The 12,054-nt window shown below is 41.3% G+C and overlaps 1 protein-coding gene across 1 annotated transcript in view; it reads left to right on the top strand.

Annotated features, from left to right (window-relative positions):
* The first annotated feature begins 921 nt into the window (after positions 1-921).
* fam222aa (family with sequence similarity 222 member Aa) overlaps positions 922-12,054 on the top strand; it is a 72,415-nt gene continuing 61,282 nt past the window's right edge. Inside the window, exon 1 of the mRNA XM_073839886.1 lies at positions 922-1,907. The gene's annotated coding sequence lies outside the window, so the exon portion shown is untranslated. The remainder of the gene's footprint in view (positions 1,908-12,054) is intronic.

Here is a 12,054-nt window from a genome sequence, read left to right as displayed (position 1 = left end):
CCACTCTCTCCTACCTGGTAACCATGCAATATCATCTTTCTGAGAACAATCCATCGGTAATCAATTGAGCTCCAGCTATGACATGCGTGTGGGAGAGCATTTTATCTGTTGATTCCATAAGCAGATGACTCGACTAACATTCCGCACGTGTTTGCTCAAGTTTGATTAGAGTGGACGCAATTTGCAATAAAGATTGAACGCGAGCAGTCTGGCTGCATGAGCGCGCATAAAACTAATGAATTATGTATGCGCCAGACAAAACAAATGTGTCAAATGTCATATTACACTGGATAATTTCCCACTGGCTGAAAAGCAGCATTTTAAACCAAGAAAAGGCCGTGAGCGTGCAAGTCACAGAGTTGCAGAAAAATGCATAAATCATATTCAAGTCTGCTAATGACTAAACTTGCAACCAATCACCATGTTATTATGTGATTGATGTGATTACTTTTTAAATAATTAGCCTAGTAGTAGCTTTACAATACTAAGGGTAGGTCGACCATATATAGCCTACTACAAATATCAAATAATACAGCCTTTATTATGGGGTGAAAATATACGAGTATAAGAATATTTACAAGGATATTGACCTGCTGTGTATGCCAATAAATAGTTCAACTTTTATTTGTTAGTTATTGGTTGCTGCGGGTGGCTGTAACCTTTATTAACGCCGTCCCCACAGTTTCACAAGATCAACGTCCAGTCCCTGAGCGTTTATAATTTCGCAAATAATAAACGTGCTTTCTGACATGACGCTTGGACGCTGACAGCGTCACCGTGGTAACAACCCTCAATTACCCCTGATTGGCCGACCCGTGGGAATATTTAAATTTCCCCTGTGCGCTGATTGGCTGGTGGGCGGTCGGTGGAGCTGTGAGAGTCTGCACCGTTCCGGGTTATTGTCAGTCTCGGCAGCCCGGCGCAGGGGTGAGGCGCAGTGCCTGTGAGTGTGTCACAGAGACGCGGAATACAGACCAATTCTTGATTGAAGTTGATGAATTCTTGCTTGATATTAACATGAACAAGAGCTGCAACCTTTGGAGTCCCTCAGAGGAATAATTAAACGGGCATCGGAGTTGAAATCGCGACGGAAGGTTTCCGTGCAAGGGGATGAAGAGAACCGCTGGAAGTGAACGGTGATTTCTCTTCTCCAGGATTAAACGGCGTATATTAAATTCCTGCACCTGCTCTCCTGTTAAAGGAATATCGCCTTAAACACAACCAGGGCTTTCCAGTATATGCCGAGGACCAAACATTCCTCTTGATTGTATACGCCAAAGTCTGTTCGCTGTTTGGATTTAAGGACATTTGCGAAGCGCAGTTTATTTAATTGGCAAAGCACTTATTTATTTATCGGATTCGTGTCAGCAGAATAAGCTGTCGTTTTTACTGGAGTTTGCAATTTCCTACTAAGCCTTACTCGGAGATTATTCCAGTAAGTAAACGGGTAAAAATCCTGACCGACGGAATACGGCAGTTCGAAACGCAGTTAACGGAGCGCAATTGACACACGGCATTTTTTTGGGAACAGCTCCTCACTTTGATCCCCTGTCTCCTATCTAACGAAAAACACAGATCGGATTCATTAAAAAAAGAAGAAGAAATCATAAAGAAAGGCAAGAAAACATTGATCAACGATCCTGCAGAAGAAGCTGTTTTTGGATGACTTTTTTTTTCTTTTTTACGCGCGTCAAGAACGCAGATAAAAGGAAATAAACTTTAATAAGTCAACTGAATATACCAGGGATTATACATTTTTCCATTTCATCTAAGGACAGAATGAGATTTTATTGATTTTTTCCCTCATCATTTTCCCCTCGTCTGTTCTTTCGGCCGCTTCACGTTCCCACAGTCCTGTCATCACAAACCTGCATGGAAATCTAGTCAGCACCACAGAGCGATTTATGGTAAATAGACTCTCCCCTATTCATTATTTCTGCCTAATTGATCTTTTAATGAAAATATGCATGCTTGTTTTTCCCGTAATTAAGCAGGTTTTAAGTATGCATCATAATTTTTACGCTTCTCGAGACGTAGCCTACACTTCAATCAGTAGTCGAAGTAGGCTGCAATACAGTAGTGCCCTTACAAAAAAATGTTATAAAATATTGTATTTTTTTAAAAACAGCTGCGGTTCATTCACCTCAGTTTTATCATTGTAACAACAACTTCAGTGACCACTGTGATTATCATAGTGAATTTTTGCTATGATGTACATCGTCGCGCTCACTTTGAGCGTTAAATTATGAAAGGGGTGTATAGTAAAATCCCAATTATGCAAAATGTGTGATAGCAACTTTGACTGCAAGGTAACAGAATCGCCTTTGACTGGATGGTGATTTTCAGCAATGATTAGCTTCATTTGAATAACGCTTTGCTTCTGTCGCCATAAAATCGTGTGAAGTGGTATCGGGTGGCGTCTTTTGGGTCCCTGACAGAACATACAACCTTTGTTTCACGGTTTTACCTGTAATAAATAAAGGAAGTGCAGTAAAATGGAGGTGTCGGGCGCTGAATGGCCCCAGGACGCGCTTTGATGTGCACTCTGGGTGTTTAAAGAGTGCGCTGACAGGATGAATGCTCTCAAAGCATAAAATCTGGTTACAACACGATGGCAGGCGAGAGAATCTGAATAAAAGGTGTGAAAGTCTTTGCCAGCACCTTTTCGTCTTAGTTTCAGCACATAGTGTGTGTCAATGATTTCCTTTATGACTTAATCTCTAACTACTGAATTTAAATAGCCGTGCGGTAGCTTTAATGGCTGGAGAGTTCTGGGCTGTTAAGGGTTCTAGGTTCAAGTTATCACAGTTGTGCCCTTGAGCAAGGCACTTAACCTCAGGTTGCCTCAGGAGGACTGACCCTCTGAAAAGTAAGATGTTTTGGGTAAAAGCTTCCGCAGAGTGCCTAAATAGTTTGAGGAGTGGCTCATGGCAAGATGTGAAAGGTTTGATTGATTAAATGCTTTGTGCGTTCAGGGCCGTTTGGACAGTGGGCTTGGTCGTCAGCAGGCTTTTCATGTAAAGCTATTATCCCAGCACTCGGATGTCAGCTGTTCCTTCTCCTTGCATCGTTTGCAGTTTCCAAGAACTGATGTTTTGCATATCCTATCTCTATGAAATCTAATCAGCGAATGCTTGGAAACTGGCTAAAGTGCAGTCTGGGTTTTATTTGGACGTTAAAGCAGGTCAGTTGGCCCAAACAAATGTTGTTGTTTTTATTTCCAGAGACTTTAACCTGCTATTCACAATCTTTCAGAGATTAACAAGGAGAGTTAAGGAGAGTTCCAAAAGGGGCTTTTTGTAAGGGTGTGACAGAATTAATTCCACTAGAAAGAACTTTTGTCCAGTGACGATTAAGGTTCTTCATGGCACAGTCGACGTTAATAAGAACCTTTACTTTTAAGAGTGTAACAAACTTTTTTTTCCCCCAGGGCCAGCTCCACAGGAGGCCCCTGGGTGGGTTTGACCTACCTAATAATGAGATTGGCCCACCTGGAGAGTCCCATGGCACACCTTAAAATCTTAAGAGTTGGAACCAAGCTGCTTTTCATCCTTGAGATATGTTGCTGTAAACTATACTATTGAACAATCAATATCTGATGCAAAACAGCCTCAACTTGGACGTTTTATTAATTCATTCTTAAAAGTAGTATGAGTATAAGTAGCTGATTTAAAAAAATGTTATTTAGACCGGCGTGAGCATGCATATTGATTGTCTGTCAGAAAAGAGAGTTTTATTCTCCCCCCATACATCACAATTTGAGTCTCACGAGGCCCCCCGTCATTTCTTCGCTGCTCTGACTAATGCGATTGGCCCCCTGCTCCACGGTGGACGTTCCACTCTGCAAGTCATCACTCTGGAGGCTTAGGGCTCTGGCTCTTAGCTCGGCTCCAGCATGTGGCCTTCCTCAGGGCCTGGCAGCCTCATTACCCCAGCAGAGTCCCTCACTCCGAGGGCTGCGACTCCCTCCACCCGTGGAGACGGCACCTGTCAAGGAGTATGCTCACCACTCTATTGAATAAAACATTCAGTGATGTACGAGTGGAAAGGTTCACCTCCGGGGGCCAGAGTTGCCTCATTTCCTACTCCTGCTGCACATCCGTGACCCGCTGAGCAAATTGGCCCGGTATTAGCTCTGTGGCTCGATCTCACCTAAACAAATAGAGCTTCCAGCATAATGCTAATCTCAACTGAGCCGAGCGTGCGTGGGGGAGAGGGGGAGATAGCTGGTGGTGATATGGTACGGTCTAATATTTAGGTCACTGAATGGCCTTACCATTGTTTCTCATTTTTCATAGCTTATTTAATTTTTCCTTGTGTCAGTTTCTCGTTTTTGTTGACTTTTTCCACAAATAACTCGATCACGTTGGTGCATTTGCACACTTTATTCGTTTTGAGAGTCAAACTTGTTTTTTTCCTTGTGTGCGCATGGGGTAATTACGAAGAGTTTGACAACAGAAAACCGATGTCAAGATGTTTTGGAAGGACTTCATTCCCTGAAAGCCATCCAAAAGGAAACTCAGTTTATTGAACCACCGTCAGCCGAAAGGTTGCTCTTGATGGAGAAATGCTGTTTGGGTGCAATTCAACCTCCGCCGACTGTATTGAACGGGAAAGATCTTAATGAGATTAAATCAAGAGCGAATTTCCAGAGGTATGAAGTTGAACTCAAACCTGTTTCACTGTTTCTGCCTCTGCCGCAGATGTTGATGGATAGTTTAATTTTGCTAGGATATTATTAAAGAAGCGTGCGCTGTTCATTTGAATATAGAGATAACTGTGTAGATTGATTGATTGATGGCCATGGGGTGAAATCACTCAACCGTTTTCTTATTAAAACCACGGAGAGCGAGGGCTCCGCTCATGAATATCGTTATATTAGTAAAACTTTAATTTCCTGCTTTATATATTAATCTGTTTTTAGGTATTGTCTCAGCTGGTACAGTCCTCTGGTCGTATAATCGAACCTTTCTTTCTGGAAATCGATAACAGGGAGTAGCTGTTCTCTAACTGTAAATAAGCTTTTAAAGAAACGCATCTATTCTTTTAACTCCTTTTTCCATTGTTTTTCTCCCTGCGGGCTTGTTGGTGGAGCAGTTATTTGTTTGGATGGGGCGTATCTCTTTGGAGCGTCCAAACAGTGGGTCATTAGGTACAAACATCTCACTATCTCTCAAGGCTCGGGGCACGGCCTTGTTCCCATGTTCTAGTTTGCCTTTTGATGGAACGATTAAAGTAAGTTCATGTATGAAGGAAACATGCACATGTCTAGTAGGTTGGTTTATCAGAATTGTTGTGTTGTTTAATTCCTGTTTTTAGATGTTTTCTGCGAATGATCAAGAGGTCATTGCCATCCATGTTTGTCTTCTTTTGAGGTTCAGTTGAATTTTAACACAAGTTAGGGGTGGGTGTGGGACGAGGCAGGACCTGATATGGACCTTGTCCCAGATTCAGCTGTCACCCATGGTATTGTTCAAAATAAAAGCCCTGATGTCCACAGTAGAACACAAAAAAAGTGTCTAAACTTAGTGGCCGCTTTTACCTTCACCAGCAGAATGGGTCTCCTTCATCTTGTGCATTTTTTGAAATCACTGGTACTTTGAAAAATGAATAGACCAATTTACCGTGGCTGCTGAGAAATATAGAATAGAAAAGAGTGTCAAAAGAAAATGTCTTTGTTAGTTGTGAAAGTGCGGTGAATGGATTGTGAATGCTCCTGTCTCGCTGCTCTCCTACAGAGCTCCTCCTGCGAGTATTGAGTGTTAAGGAGGTGCCATTGTTCCGGAAGAGCTATTATATCTGTGCCCCTGGTAATCCGCAATTCCTATCCTCGCTCCCCCACTCCGTTCCCCGAGCTGCCCGTACAATGCTAATGTTCCCAACATCTGTTAACGCGCAACACCTGCGGTGGAGGCTGTTTGATTTTCTCCTTTATGGCATTCCTTTCTCCCCTGTCGCTACATAAAAGGCTCAGCCCGTGTTGCTTTCGTAGGTGATATTGATTAAAAGTGTCGGGAAGAAAATCCAAGCATGGAAATGGTGTCAAGATGCAGCGCTCTAAATGGAATTTCAGGATAACGTGTGTTGTTGTTGTTTACTTGACCTTTGCTTTGCTGCGGTTTCAATTTCACCAGCTTTATCCTCATCTAGATGAGATGCCGGGCTGTGGCTTGCTGATTTAGCCGTTCTTTCCTTCTTTGGCATCTCCGCAGCTTCAAGGAGATGATGACTTCACAGCCTGTTGATGATCTTTGCTATCTCCATAGTTCCTAATACTTTGGAATTAGCAAATTCTATAGGAAACAAACTTATGTGTTGTTGAAGATAGAGCAACAGTGAAATGCTTGAAAGTTTAGTCAAACTCTCTGAACGAGATACCTGTGGACATTTGAGTGCAGAGGAAGAACGGAACGATTAAATGGTGTATGTTCAACTTCACATCCTCTCTGCTTCATATTTAATCGCACTAGCGAACTGGAATCATATTCAAAGAGCACCCCTTTGAAGGGCAAATTGTTCTTCCTAAAAAACAAACGGCTGTGTAATCGGCCTCCTGGGCAGATTGATTTTCTGCCGGTGACGGTGGGGGATGCTGGGAAAGTGGCCCTGCACGCTGCTCCTGAAGTTTGCCTGGGCATCAGTCATTGAGAATTATGGGAGTGTGTTTTTTAAAGAACTTTTTGGGAGAATTCGTAGTGCATCCTGTTCCTCCTCGTAAAGGGAGCAGTTCAATTTCCATGAGTTACGGCTTTGTGTTTTCAGTTAGTGACTTTGTACTCCCTTCACTATTGTTTCTCTGCCAGCATAATTCAACAAAATGCTTCCAGTGCAGCTCTGTTATATGCCGTTGTAGATATCTTTGTTCTTTACCCCATTTTTTGCGAAAGATTTGGGCAATATCCTGACTCCCATACCCTCTCATGGTTCATTTCATCATTGTGACATGCTGTAATAAAACCAGCGTCGCAATCCAAGGCTATGGTGTTTAGACTGTATTTTTCATCACCATTACTTAAAGGGATAGCCCCCTTCCCAAAAATCATAATTTACCGTTTCAAATATGTGTTATATTTTGTTTTCTTCTGAAGGGAAACAAAGGGATGTTTGTGTTTCTCTTTTACATGCAAGTAAGCATACATCTATGTGCTGTTCTCTCTACCCGTAAGGCCCATGAGCTTTACAAATTTAGTAATGAGGCTTTCTAAATATTTTTTTTTCTTTTAAAATCTTTCAAAAAGTGCTGTTGTCAATCCAGCATGTAAACGTTTTGACAAACTTTTTAAATTTGATTCAATTTTGCATCCTGCTTGCTACCTTAAAGGGATAGTTCACCCAAAAATGTAAATTCTGTTATTAATTACTCTCCCTCGTGTCTTTCCAAACCTGTAAGACCTTTGTTCATCTTTGTAACACAAATTAAGTTACTTTTGATGAAATCCAAGAGCTCTCTGACCCTGCATTGACCGCAATGCAACTGACACGTTCATGGAAGAGAAGAAGCAATGTTGAATAAAGTCTATTTTTTTTTTTTGTTTTCTTCATGCACAAAAAAAATATTCTCATAGCTTAATAAAATGAAGGTTGAACCACTGATGTCACATGGATTATTTTAACTATCTTTCTAAGCCATAAAACGTTGTTGGGTTGCTGTCTATGCAGGGTCAAAAAGCTCTCAGATTTCATCAGAAATATCTTAAAGGTCCCATATTGTACACATTTCTGGAGGTTTATTTTAGTTGATGTCCTTAAGAATATATATTTGCGGTATAAGTGCCAAAATCCATCTCAATATATTTTTACAGCTCCTTTTTTAGGAGCTCTGTCAAAAACAGGTCGATTTTGGCCCATCTAATTAATATTCATGAGCCTCTCTTCTGATTGGCCTGTTGTTTTCTGAGTGACGCACAGCCAGGCCAATCACAGGTAACTACGGTCATATATCGTTGTAACCGAACCCAGAGCCATAGAGAGAGCCTAGCCTGCTGATACTCAACAGGATATTTCAGAATGATCATTAATGTTTTTTCTTTTTCAAACACCGAATGCAGTAAGCTACATAACTGTTGCTTCAGTAAAGCCCCTTTCACAATGCGCGCTGATTCTGGAAAATTACGGGAACGAGCACTGTGTGAACAAAAGCCAGAACCATAAAGGCAGTGTTGTAGTGATGATGCACGTTGTTCTGAAGCCTGTGCAATGATGTAGTTTCGACATCTATAGACTGAACAGGGTTTTCTAGATTAGTTTCCGTGTTGTTGTTGCTTAGCAATGTTATGGACGCGATGTTGTCTGGGTTTGACAAAAGGAGGGTGGGACGTGATTGGTGCTCGGGGTGCTGACTGAAGGCGGTGACTGAGTATATCGGACGTCACATCGTTACAGAAGTCACAGTGGCTCGTGAAAATGATCAGCTACTTTAAGCAGGCTGTGTGCAGTTTACTGTGGATTGACTGTTTTGAAACTCATATGGTAGTTACATAGCCCCTAGACCTCAGTTATCATGAAAAAAGCCAGGAAAAGGATGATCAAAGGTCTTATGGGTTTGGAATAGGGCTGGGCCGATAAACGATATAATATCGAATCGCGATAAAATTTATGTTAATAACGATGATAAGCTATAGACATTTTTTGCTCGATATGGATTAATCTAAGAGCCAATCATACAGCAGAAATATGCGACAGCGGCCAATCAGCGTGCAGCGTGCGTGTGCACGTCAAAGTACAAAGTTCATTTTCTACAGCACTTTGCGAAGCAAACTTACACCAGGACGACAAAAAAAAGAGAGTGGAAGCAGCGACGAAAGAGAAACTAACCTCGAGTTATTATCCAAAGATGTTGAAGTTGTCGACAAAAAAGGTAGCACGAATTCCGTAAGTGGTTTGACTATCTGAAAAGTGACTCTCAGCTCAGCTGAGAGTTTGGCGCGATTGTTAAAACTGAAACCGAAAGCAAAAAACGCACGCGCATTCAAAAGCAATTTAAATCCCCCTTGTTTAGAGAGTGACTCCGCAATGCGCGCAAATTAGGCTACATGACATATCTAGGCTGTTATCTGCATGTAGACTATAATAGGTTGTGTATGTCTATAGCTCTGTATCATGCTTGAAATATTCCGTCTCTATTTGCACTTTGAATAATGAGAGAGTAGCCTACTTTGATTCTGGCTGAATTGTCTGCACTTAATACGATTAAGAAAGAGCTGTGTCGTAATTTTTTGATATTTATACCGTAGATTGTTTCAAAATGCAGTGGTTGCCTCTAATTTAAATAGCTCAACCTATAATAGAGAAAATAAACAATTGTGTTAATAATAATAAATAAATAAATAAATGTGTTACAAATAATGTTTTTACAATAATTTTATGTTCACATTTTGTACATTTACTCTCATTTACCATACTCTGTCACAATTTTAACAACTTTTTTCATTTATTTTAGTAAGTTATTTTAATTTTTAAGGCCAAATCTGTAATCTGATTTTTGTTAATAAACTATACTTAAAAATTTAATTTAATGAATCCTTTAATTTTTGTGGCTTTAGTCATTATTGGGATACTATTTTAAAGCTGGCAACATCAACAGCTTATATCGAAATATATATCGTCATCGTTCAATATGGGAAAAAATTATCGAGATTAGCTTTTTGCCATATCACCCAGCCCTAGTTTGGAACGACATGAGGGTGATAGATTAGAATTTTTTGGGTAAACTAACACTTTAATTCAAATTTAGTTTAAATTTAGAATTTTTAAAGATGCATTTTCAGTTCAGCTGACTTGAAATATAGTGCAATAGTTTTATAAACTATAAATTTAGTATACATTTTTAGTGCTTTTCTGCCTTTTTTGAAACACGACAGCCCCTGGTGACCATATTCTTTCAGTTTTTCTTCACATTCTTCAAAATATTTTATTTTGTATTCCAGGTAAAAAAAAAAAAAAAAAGTCATTTAGTTCTGAACAACACAAGGGCTGAATAAATGGCACCAGAATTTAAGCTTGAATCATTCTTTTAAGGTCTGTTTGTGTTTCCTGTGGCGTTTTTAATATTTGCAGCCTACCCTCGCACAAGTGTTACATCTCTCACGACTTGAAATCCATAGCTTATCTTGGATCATTGCAACGCTCCTGTTGACCCTTAAACTATGTCAATCCTGTTATTATAAAGAACGGTGTTATTGTTTGAACATATGGAGCTCACTGATAGGACATGACACATGCATGAGATATGGGCTTACTGCAGCACGAAACAGAGTGCCTGGTGTTCTCACGGAGTGGAAAGTTCTCCTAATCCCTCAGGAGGGTAAGACAGGCTGTGCTGGAAGTCAAAGCTCAATTATCCGTCTGTCAGTCGGTCGCCTTTCCAATGCTTTGCCTATATCCTCTGTATTTAGTGCTATTGAAAGAGACATATACACAGCAAATGGGCTGTGAAAAGTCAGCTGTTGAATTATTGCTAATTATTTCATGGAGGTACTGTGAATAGAGGAGATGTATTTTCGCTTATTTTCGCTTATATTTACTGGCAGAGGGGTGACTAATATCATACTCCGACTGTGCTTCTGAGTCTTTATTAACGTTGTCGTCGACAGCCTTTAAAGTGGGGGGAAAAATTGCGTGCTTGCGTTTCTGTTCCAACGTATTAAGGCTATTAAAACGTAGCGAGAGCCTTAGACTGTGACCTGTTTACAAATCCTGTTTCGTTTACTGCCAGGGAAAATGGGTTTTGTCATGCGGTGCGGTTGAAAGTTTAACACATTTAATTACGCTCTTAACCGTGACCACAAAGACAAAAGTTGACTCTGTTTACATTCAAAGCAGGTTGCCTAAATCAAGGTAGTGACAATGAACAAAAGTGACTTAGACGGCCCTGAATCTCTTCAAACGCACGCAATCTATACCGTACACGCCGTGCGTTTCATAAAGGCAGTTAGTCAACTTGTAGTGTTGTCGAGAGGTAATGAAATTTCCACCACTGCAGGAAACAATGCCTCCGGCCTTGGCCGAGTGCGATTAGCAATCCCACACCCCCGCTGCCGACTTCACGCTGTGTGCTGGGAATGCAATGCGTTTTACTAAAAACTCGGGAGATTTGTATCACGCATTGCCAGGCGTAGATGTTTAATTGTTGATGTCGTTAATGGGTCGGAATACAATATCTCACTCCTTTGATTGAAAAAGCCATTGCACAGGGCTTTTCCCTCATGTTAATGTTATTGTTCGGAGACAGTGGCGAACAGCAAAGCACGCACATGGCTCTAATGTAACGCCATTATTTCTGTACAGCGCTCCACCGCTGTAGGCTGGGGTTTCTGCCATTCTTGGCCAGTGTTATTGCTCTTGTCAAAAGGTTCTAAACCAACAGTGATATTAGGCCCTCGGGCGTCTACTTTTCTGCATGCCTTCCTCCGCTCGAGCACAGGAGCCCTGGATGAAGACTGGATGGACACACATGCACGCATACACACACATACACCCAAACCTCTGCTTTATTACCTCCTGCCTGCTGCTGGAATTGCTTTCTTCCCTCGAGTGAGCCGGGCATAGGCAGCTTTATTGTGTTAACCTATTTGTGTGTCAAGAGCGATTGCGCCACTTTTTATCACTGTTTGTATTTGGACGGGTGGGGGCAGGGGGGGGTTAGACGGATGGACGGGTCACCTCGCTCTCCTCGGGGGGGAGGGATAATGACTGGTTGCTAAGCAATTTTTAGCCGCCCTCCCCAGCCCTTTATCCGTAGTAATCACTTTTATCTCTCAAAGATGTCATGTATAATTATGAGTCCACTCTCATCCTTTGAAACCCGCCTAATGGCTCTTTCATCGGGCAGGCATATGAGAAGCCGGCCGTTCGTGGACTGCCCGTTTGCTCAGAGTCTAATCGAAATATTTCTGGAATTGCATCAATTCGGAATGGATGGTCTTTCGTGTGTGCTGTAGTTCTTATGCAGGTTTGATTTCGGCCTCCGTCGTGTCAAATGGGTTGGGTGATATACCGGTAGACACGATTAACTGGAAGAAATTTGTCAGGCGGTAGAGATTTTGGATTTTCTGT

This window comes from Garra rufa, chromosome 5, assembly GCF_049309525.1.
Source record: "Garra rufa chromosome 5, GarRuf1.0, whole genome shotgun sequence".
Classification (NCBI taxonomy): domain Eukaryota; kingdom Metazoa; phylum Chordata; class Actinopteri; order Cypriniformes; family Cyprinidae; genus Garra; species Garra rufa.
Note: the sequence above shows the minus strand (reverse complement) of the source record. Positions and strands in the feature narration are given on the sequence as shown.